Source organism: Chiloscyllium plagiosum, unplaced genomic scaffold (assembly GCF_037043375.1).
Source record: "Chiloscyllium plagiosum isolate Xiang-an unplaced genomic scaffold, Cpla_swu_hap1 HiC_scaffold_21, whole genome shotgun sequence".
In the NCBI taxonomy this organism is placed as follows: Eukaryota; Metazoa; Chordata; class Chondrichthyes; order Orectolobiformes; family Hemiscylliidae; genus Chiloscyllium; species Chiloscyllium plagiosum.
In genome coordinates this window covers 78,484,076-78,500,047 of record NW_028270159.1, presented here as the reverse complement: position 1 = coordinate 78,500,047, position 15,972 = coordinate 78,484,076, and the positions used below count along the sequence as shown (strand labels likewise).

Below are 15,972 nucleotides of genomic sequence, written 5' to 3'. Positions count from 1 at the left end.
CAAACTGTTCCAGATGCTCAGAACTTACTGAGTAAAATAATCTTCACGTTTTTACCCTGCATTACTTGCCAGTTACCTGAAAGTAGTACAAAAAAATTGTGACAATGTTAACAATTTCTCATACTGTCTCTCTGTAAATTAAATTTCCTGGAAACAATTCTGCTCCTCGTTGAAATCACTGCTTAACCTTCACAGCTCCAAGGAGAATTTCTGACCTTCTGCTAACTCTCCAGAAAAGAGAAACCGATCTTAATTTTAATTTATTAGTGTCATAGAAATGTACAGCACAGAAACTGACCCCTTGGTCCAACTTGTCCATGCCCACCAGATATCCTAAATTAATCTCATCCCATTTGCCAGGACTTGGCTCATATCCTTCTCCAACTTGCCTGATCACATATCCAATCAGATGCCTTTTAAATGTTGCAATTGTACCAGCCTCCACACTTTCTCTGGCAGCTCATTCCATACACATAACATGTTCAGCTTGAAAACATTGCCCCTCATATCCCTTTTAAATCTTTTCCCTCACACCTTAAGCCTGTGCTCTCTGGTTTTGGACCCACCTAACGTGGGAAAAATGACCCTGGCTGTTCACCCTCACCATGTCCCTCACGAGTGTATCAACCACTGAGGTCAGCTCTCAGCATCCCATGCCCCAGGGAAAACAGCCCCAGCCAATTCAGCCTCTCCCTATATCTCAAACTCTCAACCCTGGCAACATCTTTGTGCATCTTTTCTGAATCCTTTCAAGTATCACAACATCATTCCTATAGCGGGGAGACCAGGACTGAAAGCAGAATTCGAGAAGTAGCTGAATCAATGCCCTGTACAGCCCCAAAATAATGTCGCAACTCCTATACTCAAAACAAAACACCTTCTTCACTAGCCTACCTAAGATTCCCACTTTCAAGGAAGTGTGACCTGCATTCCAAGGTCTCTTTGTTCAGCAACACTCCCCAGGTCCTCCTCATTAAGTGTACAAGCCCTGCTCTGATTTGCTTTTCCAAAATGCAGAAATCCATATTTATCGAAATTAAACCCATCTGCCCCTCCTTAGCCCATTTGATTGAAGTCCCATTGTACGGCGGTAACCTTCTTCACTGTCCATTACACCCCAATTTTGGTGTCTAGTGTAAACATACTAACCATACCTCATATATTCACATAGAAATCATTGATATAAAATGACAAAAAGCAGTGGACCCAGCACCCAGCCTGACAGCATATTTCTCACACAGTTGTTGGGTTGGGTAAGTTGTTGGCATGGACGGTACGGACTGAAGGGTCTGTTTCCATGTTATACATCTCTATGACCTTCTAGACAATTCTGTATCTAAATAGCTAGTCCTCCCTGTATTCTACAGTCTCAAACTTGCTAACCGGTCTGTTATGTAGAACCGTGTGTCTTCCTGGAGTCCACGTTAGTGACTTCCATATACAAAGCCATGCTGCCTCTCCCTCATCACTTCTTGCCTTTCCAATTACATGTAAATCATGTCCCTGAGAATCACATCCAACTACTTCTCTGCCACTGATTTTAGACTCACTGGTCTATTGTTCCCTGGCCTTTCCTTCCCATCTTTCTCAAATAATTGTGCCCATCTTCCAGCACCTCACCTGTGACTATCAATGACACAAATATTTCAGCGAGGGGTCCAGCAAACACTTCCCTAGATTCCCACAAAGTTCTGGGTTACCCCTGAGCAGGTCCCAGGGATTATTCCACCTTGCTACCGTTTAAGACATCCAGTACCCCCTCCTCTGTAACATGGACACTTATCACGTTATCATTATTTATTTCTCCCAACACTCTAGCTGCCACATCCTCTTTCAGTAAAAGAATCTCATCTAGAATCTCTCCCACCTCCTGCGGTTCCACAGACAGCCTTGATGATTTTAGCGGGTATCTGTTCTCTGCCTGGTTACTCGTTTGTCCTTCGTGTATTTGTACAATCACTTTGGATTCTCCTTAAACCTATTTCCTAAAGCTATCTCATGTCCCATTTTTGCCCTCGTGGTTTACCTCGAATATACTCCAACTGCCCCTACACTCCTCTAGGGAGTCACTCAAACCCAGCTGTCTGTACCTGCCATATCCCTCCTTCATTTTCTTGACCAGGCCTTCAACGTCTCTCGACAGGCAGCATTCTCTACACCTACTAGCCTTGGCTTTAACAGGAACATACTGTCTATGTACTTTCATCGTCGCCGGCCTATAAAGGCAATGGCAGATGAGGACAGAGAAGCAATCATTCTCAGTAAAGAGCTTATGTTGGAAAAGATAACAGCCTAAAGGTAGATGGGTCTCCTGGCCTTGATGGAATGCATCCAAGGGAAACAAAAGAAATGGCGGGGGGGGGGGGGGGGTGGAACAGCTAATACAACTCGTGATAATTCACTAAAATTTGTTGGATTCTGGGATGGTTTTGACAGACTGGAAGCTGCAAATGTGGTGCCACTATGTTTCAAAAAGGACCCGTTAGCGTAACTTCTTTAGTGGAGAAAATGCTTGAATCTCTCAAGGAAGTAGTGGTGAGATATCTGAGTAGAAATTGTCTCATTGAGCAGACACAGCATGGATTCATGGAAGGTAGGTCATGTATAACACATTTACTGAAATTATTTGAAGATAATTATTTGAAGAGCACGTTGGACAAGGGGGGCGCGGTGGATGTGGTATATCTGGATTTCCAGCAGGTATTCGACAAGTTGCCACACAAAAGGCTGCTGTATAAGGTAAAGATGCATGGCATTGTGGATAATTATCATTGATACAGGATCGGTTAACCAACAAAAAATAAAGAATGGGGATAAATAGGTGTTTGGATTACTGTTGGCACTACAACTGTTTAGGAGTTGAGGACCAAGTGTACGGTGTCAGAGTTCACATTTGATACAAAGATAAGGGAGAGCAATGTCTGCAGAGGCCACTGTCAGTCTGCACAGGGATACAGATCGGTTAAGTGAGTTGGTAAGGATCTGGTGGATGGAGGACAATGTTGGGAAATGTGAGGTTATCCATTTTAGTTGGACGAACAACAAACTGATGACGAAATGGTGAAAACCTGCAGCAGGCTGCTGTACAGAGGGAGCTGGGTGTTTTTGTGCAAGAATCACAGGAAGTTGGTTTGCAGGTGCAGCAGGTAATTAAGACAGTGAAGGGAATATTGTCCTTCATTGCTAGAGGGATGGTTATGCTGCAGCTGTACAGGGTGCTGGCAAGGCCACACCTGGAGTACTGGGTACAGGTTTGGTCCCCGTACATTAGCAAGGATGTACTGGCACAGGAGGTTCACGAGCTTGAGTTGGGAGTTGAGTGGATTGGCGTATGTGGAAAGATTGAGAAAACTGGTTCTATAGTCATTGTAATTTAGAAGAATGGGAGGTTGGAGAGGAAAAAATAAAACTTTGAAGGAAGTAGATAAGATAGAAGAAGAGAGGTTATTTCCACTGGGGATGGGTGAAACTAGAGCATAACCTCAAAATAAGGGGGAGCAGATGTAGGACTGAGTTCAGGCGGAGCTTCTTCAGCTAAAGGATTGTGAATCTGTGGAATTCCCTGCCGAGTGCAGCATTTGACGTTATCAACTTGAACGCCTTGAAGGCAAAATGTAGATTTGTGAACAGGAAAGGAATAAAGGGCTATGGTGAGGGAGCAGGAATGTGGAGCTGAGGCCATGAAAAGATCAGCCCTGATCTTGTGGATGGCAGAGCAGGCTTGAGGGGCCAGATGGCTTACTCCTGCTCTTATTCCTTATGTTCTTATGTTCCCACTTTCCAGCCGTCCCTTTCCCTGGGAATAACCTCCCGCAAACAAATTTTGAAAGTGCTTGCCTTGTGCTGTCAAAATTGGCCTTTGTCTAATTTAGAACCTTAACTTTTAGATCTGGTCTATTATTTTCTGTAACTATTTTAAAACTAGTAGAATTATCAGAGAATCCCGACAGTGTGGAATAAGACCATTCATCTCATCACATCGACACTGACCCTCAGAGCCAGGGCCACCCTGCACATCCCTGAACACTGTGGGCAATTCAGCCTGGATAATCCACCCAACCTGCACATCCCTGAACACTGTGGCAATTCAGCCAGGATAATCGAACCTACCCAGCATATCTTTGCACTGTGGGAGGAAACCAGAGCACCCAGATGAAACCCACGCAGACAACCCCAATAAGGAGATCATCCATTCCTTATTTCCCAGTTCCACCCAAATAACTTCAGTGGACGTACTCCCAGGAATGTCCTCCCTAAGCACAACCATAATGCTGTCCCTAATCAAAAATGCCACTCCCTCTCCTCTTGTCCTCCTTTCTATTCTTCCTATAGCATCTATACCCAGAAACATTAAGTTGCCAGTCCTTTCTATAATACCCATGATATCCCAGTGCCATGTTCAAAACCATACCCTGAGCTCATTTGCCTTCCCTGTCAGGCCTCTTGCATTGAAATAAGTGCAGTGTAACTGCTAAATTCCACCTTGTTCTGTGCCTTGCTCTTGTCTGCAATGACTATTTGCCTTCTGAACTGTACCAACCTCAGAGATACCTCTTTTCTCACTATCTATTTGCGATCACACCTACTCCTCGCTGGTTTACTGCCTCCCGTGTAGGATTAACAAATCTCCCTGCCTCGATATTAGACACCTTCCAATTCAGGTACAATCCATCCTTCTTATGCAGGTCAAGTCTACTCCAGAGTTGATCACAATGATCCAAAAATGTGAATCCTTTTCCCCTGCACCACTCCTTAGCCACTCATCCAGCACCTCCTCCTCCTCTGTAATATGGACTTTTTTTCAAGATGTCACCATTTATTTCCCCACATTCTATATCTCCCATGTACTTCTTCACAGTAAACACTGATGCAAAATACTTGTTTCCTATCTCGCCCATCACCTGCAGCTCCACACAATGGCTGCCTTGCTGATCTTTGAGGGTCTCTATTTTCTCCCTAGTTAGCCTTTTGTTCTTCATGTATTTATAAAAGCCATTTGGATTATCTTTAACCCTATCTTCCAACGCTATCTCGCGTCCCTTTTTTTGCCTCCTGATTTCCCTCTTAATTATACTCCTACTGCCTTTATACTCAGAGGAGTTTTGGATTGGAATAAATGCAAAATATTACATCTTGATAAAACAAACGAAGGCAGGACTTACACTCATTACAAGTAAGGCGTTGAGTAGTGATATGGAACAAAGAGACCGAGGGCTTCATGTCTTTGAAGTTCGTGTTACATGTAGATAGGGTGGTTAAAAAGGTGTTCAAGCACACTTACCTTCAATGTTCACACCTTTGAGTATAGGAATTGGGACGGTATGTTCAGGTTGTACAGGATGTTGGTGAGGCCAGTTCTGGTTGTGCTGTTATAGGAAGGGTATCATTAAATCGGAGCAGGTTCAGAAGAGATTTACTGGAATGTTAATGAGAATGGAGGGATTGTGTTATCAGGAAAGGGTGGGACTTTTTTCACTGGAGTTTAGGAGGTTGAGGGGTGACCTTATTAAAAAGTTTATGCAATTATGAAGAGTGTAGATAAAGGTGAATGGCCGGGAGAGAGGGCAATTCAAAATTCGGGTGCATTCATTTTGAGAAGAGATGAGAAAGATTTGAGAAAAGACATTAGGGTTTAAAACAAAAATTATACGTATGAAATGAACTTCCAGAGGAAGTGGTAGCTGTGAATACAATTACAATATTTAAAAGACATTCAGATAAGTATGTAAATAGGAAATATTTGGATGGATGTGGACTAAACGGAGGCAGGTACAATTAGTTCAGTTTGGAATTATGGTCGGCATGGACTAGTTGGACCACAGGGCCTGTTTCCTTGCTGTATATCATTAGGACTCCAATTATCACTGTCTCCAAATTCCTCGATCCTCACAACTCTCCCGATCACTGTCACCTCATCCAGCCTCACAACTCTACCTTATTTATATAATTCCTCTCCAGCCACAGAACGCTCCCTATCTCTAATCTCCTCCAGTTTCTCAAACCTCTGCTACATGTGCCTTTCTTTAATTCCCGCCTTCAGGATACCCTCGTTCACTCCGATTGGTTGGAAGATAAACTGGTACTGCCTCGTGTACAAGTCCCACCCTCTGCCTCCTATTGGCCTGTGCTGACATCAATCTCCTGAGGCCCATTGTGAGGTGAGTGGTGGTATCCTACCTCTCTGCCCTGGGATGAGCTTCATCATTCACAGTGAATGGGGCAGTATCACAGAGCATGGGGCTGGGGGCTATTCAGCCCATTGGGGCTATACTCTCTCCCTCTGGAGATGCTGCAAATCTGTCCCAACTCCCCTCCCATTTGCCCTTAGCCCCCCAAACCTTTGCTTAAAAAGTAAAATTCCAAATCTGTTTATGAATAACTGCTGAATCTGTGTCCAGCTGCCATTCAGACTGTTCCAGCTGCTCAGAATTTACTGAATAAAATAATGTTCACATATTCACCCTGCATTAGTTGCCAATTACTTGAAAATAGTTACTAAAATTGTGACGCTGTTAACAATTCCTCTCTCTCTCTGCAAATTAAATACCTTGGAAACAAATCTGCACCTGGTCGAAATCATTGCTTAACATTCTTAGCTCCAAGGATAATTATCTGTGCTTCTGCTAGCTCTCCACAAAAGAGGAACACATCTTATTTTCATTTATTAGTGTCAGATGTACAGCACAGAAACAGACCTTTGGTCCAATTGGTCCATGCCAACTAGGAATCCTAAACTAATGGAGTCTCGTTTGCCAGCAATTGGTCCGTATCATTCGAAACACTTCGTATTCATGTACTCAATCGGATGCATTTTAAATGTTGTAATTCTATCAGCCTCCACTACTTCATCTGGCAGCTCATTCCACACATACACCATGCTCAGCTGGACACAGATTCAGCAGTTATTCATAAACATATTTGGAATTTTACTTTTTAAGCAAAGATTTGGGGGGCTAAGGGCAAATGGGAGGGGAGTTGGGACAGATTTGCAGCATCTCCAAAGGCCCCTTAGATCCCTTTTAAATTTTTGCCCTCTCAACTTAAGCCCATGTGCTCTTGTTTTGGACCCATCTAACCTGGGGGGAAAAGACTCCAGCTGTTCACCATATCCATGCCCCTCATGATTTTATAAATCTCCGTAAAATCACCTCTCAGTCTTTGACTCTCCAGGGCAATTAACCCCAGCCTATTCAGCCTCTCCCGATAGCTCAAATCCTCCAACCCTGGCAAAATTGTTGTAAATCTTGTCTGAACTCTTTCAAGATTCACAACACCCTTCCCAAAATAGGGAATTTTGAACTTAAAACAGAATTCCTGAATGGCTTAATCAATGTCCTGTCCAGCCACAATATGACGTCCCAGCTTCTGTATTCAATGCATTGACCAATAAATATAAATGTACCAAACGCCACCTTCACTAGCCTTCCTACCTGCAACACCAGTTTCAAGGAACAATTAACCTGCACACCATGGTTTCTTTGTTCAGCAACACTCCCCAGGATTTTACCATTAAGTGCATACGTCCCGCCCTGATTTGCCTTTCCAAAATACAACAGCTCACATTTATCTAAATTGAACTCCATCTGCCATTCCTTGCTCCTTTGGCCCATCTGATCAAGATCCCGTTGTATTCTGAACTAACCTTCTTCACTGTCCACTACACCTCCAATTTTGGTGTCTTCTGACCATACCAAGTCATTTGTTTAAGGACTCCATATCCAATCCTGCAGCACACTGCTGCTCACAGGCCTCCAGTCCACAAATCAACCCTCCGCCACCTACCTTCAAGCCAGTTTTGTATCCAAATGTCTGGTTCTCCCAACATTCAATGTTATCTAACCTTGCTAACCAGTCTGCTCAGTGTCCATATAGATAACGTCCACAGTCTGCCTTCAAAAAAACTCAATCAAGTTAGAGAGAGAGAATTTCCCCCACACAAAGCCACGTTGACTATCACTAATCATTCCTCGTCTTTGCAAATACATGTAAATCCTATCCCTCAGAATCCCTTCCAACAACTTGCCTGCCACTGACGTCAGGATGACTGTCCTCTTGCTCCCTGGCCTTTCCTTACTACTTTTTTAAATAATGGCACACATCTTCCAACCTCACCTGTCATAAACGATGATATAAATATCTCAGGGAGGGGCACTGCTATCACTTTCCTAGCTTTCCACAAGTTTCTGGGATACACCTTGCTACGATTTAAGACATCCAGTACGACCTCCTCTGTATTATGGACACTTTTCAAGTTATCACTATTATTTCTCCAAACTCTCTAGAACAGAATAGCATAGTATCTCTCCCACTTCCTGTTATTCCATAGATGGCCTCCTTGATCTTTAAGGTGTCCTATTCTCTGCCTGGTTATTCTTTTATCCTTAATGTATTTGAAAAATCTCTTTGGATTCTTCTTAAACTATTTCCTAGAGATATGTCATTTCCCCTTTTTACTCTCCTGATTACCCTCGAGTATATTCAGTAAAAACGTGATCCTGTACTCTCATTCCTCTGCTTCTGCCATATGTGCTCCCAAGAGAAGCAATTCCACTCCAGGACATCGCAGAAAGGTTTCCTACTTCAAGCACCACATCTCCCTTCCACGTGATCAACAATGCCCTTCAATGCATATCCTCCACTTCCTGCACCTTCACCTTTACACCACCCCTCCAACCACAAGAAGAATTTAATCCACCGGTCCTCACTTGCCACCCCACTTATCACCAGATAAAGCGACTTTTCCGCTACCTACAGTCAGATCCCACCACCAGGAATATATTTCCCTCCCTAGCCCTTTCTATGGTCCGCAGAGACCATGGGAATTTTGGTGCTGATGTGCTGTCCTACGGATACCTCAGTCACTCACCCTGCCAAATGGCCTAGTGATATTTTGGCTAAACGGATAATCCAGACACCCAGATAAAGTTCTGGAGCTCTGGGTGTGAAGCCTGCTACGGCAGATGGTGGAATGTGAATTCGATAAAAAATTTGGAATTAGGAATCGATGAAAGACTATGAATCCATTGTCGATTGTTGCGAAAAAAAACCCCATCAGATTCACTAATATTCTTCAGGGAAGTAATCTGCCATCCTTACCAGGTCTGGCCTACGTGTGACTCCAGACCCACAGCAATGTGACTGTCCTTTGGGCCCAGCCAGTGACACCCGCATCCTGGGAATGAATAAAAAAGGTCAAGTCTTGTATACAACCATACTATTCTTACAGATAAGTGATGTATTTATACATTTGCTTCTCAATTCCCCGCTGACTATTGGGGAAGGGGTGAGGAGGGGTCAATAGTACAATCCCAGTAAGAAGATCATCCCTTATTTCTCAGTTCCACCTGTACAACTTGCCTGGATGTACTCCCAGGAATACCCTCTTGAAGCCCAGCTGTAATGTTATCCCTAATCAAAAATACCTCTTCCCCCTGCTCTGTTGCCCCCTTTCTATCTTTGCTATAGCATCTATACACCGGAATATTAAGCTGCTAGTCCTATCCATCCCTGAGTCATGCCTCTGTAATTGCTATAATATCCCAGTGCCATGTTCAAAACTATGCTCTGAGCTCATCTGCCCGACCTATCGGGCCTCCTGCATTGAAATAAATGCAGTGTAACTGCTCAGTCCTACCTCGTTCTCTGCCATGCCTTTGCCTGCCTTGACTGTTTGACATCTGAACTGTATCAGCCTCAGACTTAGCTCTTTCCTCACTTTCTCTTTTGGTTTACCCACATTCCTTCACTATTTTAATGCCTCCTGAATAGCACAAGCAACTCTTCCTTTCCAGTGCCGGGACAATCCATCCTTCTGATGGATTTCAATTCTACCCCACAAGAGATTCAAATGATCCAACAATGTGAACTCTTCTATTCCAATGTCATTGATACCAATAAACAACAGCTCCCCCCCAAAAAAAAATGGTTATTGTCCCCTTTAAGATTATTCTGCTCTCTCTGAGGCATCCTTACACAAAAATTACACATTCGAATAATAAACCTTACACTCAACAGGTCATCATAAAAGGATTACATGACACATTGAATAGACAATAGACAATAGGTGCAGGAGTAGCCATTCAGCCCTTCAAGCCTGCACTGCCATTCAATATGATCATGGCTGATCATTCCTAATCAGTATCCTGTTCCTGCCTTATCTCCATAACCCTTGATCACACTATCCTTGAGAGCTCTATCAACTCTTTCTTAAATGAATCCAGAGACTGGGCCTCCACTGCCCTCTGGGGCAGAGCATTCCACACAGCCACCACTCTCTGCGTGAAGAAGTTTCTCCTTATCTCTGTCCTAAATGGTCTACCCCGTATTTTTAAGCTGTGTCCTCTGGTTCAACACTCACCCATCAGCGGAAACATGTTTCCTGCTGCCAGAGTGTCCAATCCTTTCATAATCTTATATGTCTCAATCAGATCCCCTCTCAGTCTTCTAAACTCAAGGGTATCCAAGCCCAGTCGCTTCAGTCTTTCAGTGTAAGGTAATCCCGCCATTCCAGGAATTGACCTTGTGAACCTACGCTGCACTCCCTCAATAGCCAGAATATCTTTCCTCAAATTTGGAGACCAGAACTGCACACAGTACTCCAGGTGTGGTCTCACCAGGGCCCTGTACAGCTGCAGAAGCACCTCATTGCTTCTATACTCAATTCCTCTTATTATGAAGGCCAGCATGCGATTAGCCTTCTTCACTACCTGCTGTACCTGCATGCTGGCCTTCATTGACTAGTGTACAAGAACAACCAGGTCTCTCTGTACTGCCACTTTGCCTAAATTGATTCCATTGAGGTAGTAATCTGCCTTCCTGTTCTTGCCACCAAAGTGGATAACCATACATTTATCTATTGTCTATTAACATTTACTGAGATTACCATCTGAATGTCCACCTATAATATCCTGTAATACAAGTTTACAAAATCTGTCACTCTCAGTTCAAGTTAGAAACTCACACCATCCCCTCCTCGTGGCCCAGGATTACTGTACATATGACCCTTGAGGACATCAGCAGTCAACTCAGGGGGAAATCTGTGGGTTTCTAGGAGATTCCAACTTGAGATCCCATGTGACTGAACACAGCAGTCCTTTGACACATTGGAGAAAATGACCCAAGCGTCAGTGAGATATGGGGAACAAGAATGACTTTCTTTTCTTTCATTCCGTGCTGCCGCTCTGCCTCATCAATAAGACATGGGTGTGAAAGGCTAATGCCTAACGATGGGCAAGTTGTCTCCATCCTGACCAATGGGTAGGAAGATCCTCTCAATCACTCCAAAGCGTATCCCTAAAAAGATAGCAACTCTGCCTGCTTCCCACTGCCCAGTGCTCCCAGTAAACGTTTGGATGAATGGGAAGGGGGAATATCTCATAGAAAAGGCATAACTGTAAAGGTCTAAGAGGATTATGAAAAGAGAGATGCACAGGAGAAGGGGGCAACAAGTTGCCAGATGGGGTGTAACTTGGGAAAATGGGAAGTTGCTCATTTTGGAGGAGATAATAAAAGAACAAAGTACTATTTAAATGGTAGAAACTGTAGAAAGCTGCACCACAAAGGGACCAGGGGTAATTGTTCAGGAAACACAGAAAGCTACCACACAGTTACAACAGGGAATCAGGAAGGGGAATGGAACGTTTTGTTTCAAAGGTGTTCAGTATGAGAGTTTGGAGTATATACCTGAGAGTAACATATGGAAGTGCTGGTGACACCACCATATCTGCAGTAACGAGAGCAGTTTTGGTCCCTTTAAATAAGGAAATGTGTCACTTTATTGGAGGCATTTCAAGGAAAATTCAATTAGATGATCCCTGGTTTGGAGGGATTATCTTTTAAATAAAGGCTGGAAAGGTTGGGACTCTACTCACTGGATTGTGGAGAAAGAGTGGTGATCTCATTGAGACAGATGGGATTCTTAAGGGGTTTGACAGGATAAATACTGAGAGGATGTGTCTGAGCGTAAATACTGAGAGGGGAGTCTGAAATCAGATTCTGAGTCATGGAATCAAGGGTTCTGTTTTGGATTCATCAAGATAAGGCAACACAGACGCGGGTAAGGGGTTTCAGTGGCAATGGAGCTGGGGTGAGGTGGAGAAAAGCAATGTTTAAGAGATTGGAATTCCTGGTGTTGTGATTGTGTGGATGTATGATCAGAAGGTCACCTTGGGATCAGATATAACAGCAATATTGTGAAGAGTGTCATTTTGCCTCAGAGAGTTCCCAGTGGGAGGGAGGGGCTCAGCAGAAAGGTAAAGGTAAGGCAATGGGTTTAACCGTGACAATGTTTCATTGGAGGAAACTGCAGCTAATCGAGTAGTGGCAATGTGGTAAGCAGTTTGGTAACTGAGTAACAGTGGAGTAATGGAGAGGGATGATGGGGAGGGAGAACTGGGTATCGTCAGTGTACATGTCAAACCTAACACAGTGTTTTTGGACGATATCACCTCCTGGCACTATGTACGTGAGATACAGGAGAGACCAAGGATAGATCGTTGAGGGACACCAAATGCAAGGAATTCAGAAAGGAAAGGGAGAGTGGAGATGGAGCAGGATTTTCCAACAACGGTGAGGTCAAATATTAGTTTTCCACAGAATGGGAGAGAAGGACATAACCAAAAAATACCAACAGACAGAACAAGGAACAATATCTATGAATTGGCGAAGGGGAGTGATGAGGCGGCAGCGGAGGAAAGAGAGTTGGAAAGTGAGTTTACCGAGATTAGGGAAAAGGGTCAAGGTGAGCTCTGATAAGGCTTGACAAGAGACTGGAGAAAGATGTAGGTTTAGGATAAAAACCAGGAACACCACGTGAGGCAGTTTGGCTCAGTGGGCTAGTGGGAGGGAGGGAAGCAGCAGATCGGATTATCTCAGTCTTAGTGACAGAGAAACTCCATGAGCTCTTCACTCGTTGTTGGAGGGGAGGATGGAGGAGACAGGATGATGGACAGTGTTTTACAAAGAAACAAAACCAGGGTAAGTGATATTTAAAATGAGTGAACAAACCTGATGTATTTAACTTTTATCCAGAATATTAAAACAAATGACTGAAGTCCTGGTTCGAATCCCGTCTTGGCAGATGGTGGAATCTGAATTCAAGAAAAAAAAACAATGTATTAGGAATCTTCTGATCTCCATGAAACCATTGTCAATGGCCAAAAAAATCCTGCCAATCTGACAGTGGCCCAGCCAGCTGCTCACTGTATTAATCACTGCAAAGTCTCAACAAAGGAATGAAACTGGATGGACCAGTTGGCAGCTAACAAGGCACCAGAAATTACAACCACAGATTCAGCCCTCTCAATGGTGCAACGTCCTCCTCACTAACATATGGTTTTTGGTGCCACAATGTGGAGAGCTGTACCTCAGACTAGTCAAGGAACAGCCTGACATAGTCATATTCACGGAATCATCCCTTACAAATAATGACCAGACACCACCATCACCATCCCTAGATATCGAGAGTGTGGTGCTGGAAAAGCACAACAGGTCAGGCAGCATCCGAGGAGCAGGAGAATCGACGTTTCGAGACACAGCCCTTCATCACCCTGACCTGCTGTGCTTTTCCAGCACCAGACTCTTGACTCTGATCTCCAGCATCTGCAGTCTTCACTTTCTCCTGAAATCTCTGGATATGTCCTGTCCACCGGCAGGACAGACCAGGCAGAGGTGGTGGCACAGTGTTGTACAGACAGGGAGGATTTGCCCTGGGAGTACACAGCATTGGCTCCGGAGACCAGGAAGTCTCATGGCTCCTGCTGATTACCACGTCCCGTCCTCCCTTGGCTGATGGATCAGTTCTCCTTCATGTTGAACAACATTTGGAGGAAGCACTGAGGAAGTAAAATGGTATCAAATGTACTCTGGGTACAGGATTTCAATGTCCACAATCGAGACTAGCTCTGCAACAGATTTACTGACAGAGCTGGTCAGATCCTAAAGGATATAGCTGCTCAACTGAATCTGCAGCGGGTGGTGAGGGAACCAACAAGAGTGTAAAACATACTTGATCTCATTGTTATGAATTGACCAGCAGCAGATACATCTGGCCATGACAGTATCAGTAAGAGCGACCATCACACATTCCTTTCGGAGACAAAGTCTTGCCTTAAAGTTGAGAAAAACCTCCACTGTGTTGAGTGGCACTATCACCGTTCTAAATGGGACAGACTTCGAAGAGATGTAGGATCTCAAACTGGGTATCTCTGAGGCACTGTGGGACATCAACAGCAGCAGAACTGTACTCCAGCACAATCTGTAATCTCATGGGTTTGTAAATCCTGCTCTCACCCATCACAATGGACAGGAAAGGAGGGCATGCCATGAGCAGCACCAGGCAGTCCTAAAAATGAAGTGCCAACCTGGTGAAGCTACCAAACAGGACCATTTGCAAAAAGCATCAGCAGCAAGCAACAGAGCTAAACGATCCTACATCCAATGGAACAGATTGGAGCTCTGCAGTTCTGCCACACCCAGTTGTGAACGGTGATGGACAATTAAACAACTCACTGGAGGAAGCATCACAGATATTCCCACCCTTACTGATGGAGGGGCCTCACACATCCATGCACCAGATAAGATGACAGCATTTGCAGCAATCTTCAGCCAGAAGTGCAAAGTGGGATGATCCATCTCAGCCTTCTCCAGTGGTTTCCAACATCACAGATGTGAGTTTTAAGCCAGTTCGATTCAGTTTGAATAACATCAAGAAATGGTTAAGTAGTGCAAAGGCTACGGGCCCTGCCAATATTCTGGCAATAATACTGATGGCTTGTGCTCCAGAACTTGCCACCAACCAAGCCACGTACCGCTCCAGCACTGGCATCTACCGACAATGTGGAACATTGCCCAGGGATGTTCAACACAAAAACACAGGGCAATCCAACCCAGGAAAATTCCCTCTATCAGTCCACACTCGATCAGCAGTAAAGTGATGGAAGATGTCATCAACAGGGCTATCAAGCAGCAGCTGCTCAGCAACAGCCAGCTGAGTGACACTCATTTTAGGCTCCACCAGGGCCACTCAGCTCCCGATGGTGTTACCGCCTGATTCACAATCTGGCAACCAGCTGAATCCGAGAGGTGAGGTGAGAGCGACAGCCCAGTCCCACTCCAAGATCACTATTTATAGCTGATTCTACCCTTGTATCAGCTCATATACTCTCATCCACCTTGTGTTATCTCTAGACTTCATTATCCAAACACACTCCTGGCCAGCTGCCCACATTCAACCTCCCTGTAATCTCAAGAAACCCTATATCTCTGCTGCCCAAGTACTCCCTCGTACCAAAATTTGTCGATCCATCAAAAGGCTCCTATTCATAATCAACAACATAGAGCCACAGAGATGTACAGCATGGAAACAGACCCTTCAATCCAACCCGTCCATGCCGACCAGGTATCCCAATCCAATCTAGTCTCACCTGCCAGCATCCGGCCCACATCCCTCAATTTAAAATTCTCACCCTTGATTTAATTCCTGGTTGTGATCATCCCTAGCTCGCTGCAACAAACACCCTTTGAGATCTCAGCAACCCATTCTGTTCGAGACTCCCAATGATCAGTTAATTCATTACCGACCTGTGTGGCTGCTTTTACAGTTGCCAAAGCAAAAAGGTCTGAAATTCACAGCTAAAACCTCACAGATCTGCTTTCCTCCTTTAGACATTCCTCAAAACCTGCTTATTTGGCAATGCTTTTGGTCACCTGATCTAATATCATCCTTCTCTGGCCTTATGTCTAAAGTTCCCAATAATATTTTTGTGAAATTATAAGCAGGATAACAAAACTACAAACTGTTCTTTAATTGGACATTATCTTGAAATCATCACTGTTGCTGTAATGAATACTCTGTAATGTCTCTTACCCAACCACATTGTAGGAGCACCTTCACCACACAAACTGCAGCTGTACAAGAAAGTCAAACATCACCCTCTCCACAGGCAACAGGGCTTTGGCATTAATCACTGGTAT

General features: G+C 44.2%; 1 long non-coding RNA gene across 9 annotated transcripts in view; it reads right to left on the bottom strand.

Moving 5' to 3' along the window:
* LOC148146456 (uncharacterized) overlaps positions 1-15,972 on the bottom strand; it is a 931,882-nt gene extending 915,910 nt beyond the window's left edge. For all 9 annotated transcript variants that reach the window (XR_015760830.1, XR_015760827.1, XR_015760831.1 and 6 more), the window contains exon 1: positions 15,866-15,972. This is a non-coding gene — a long non-coding RNA (uncharacterized LOC148146456). The remainder of the gene's footprint in view (positions 1-15,865) is intronic.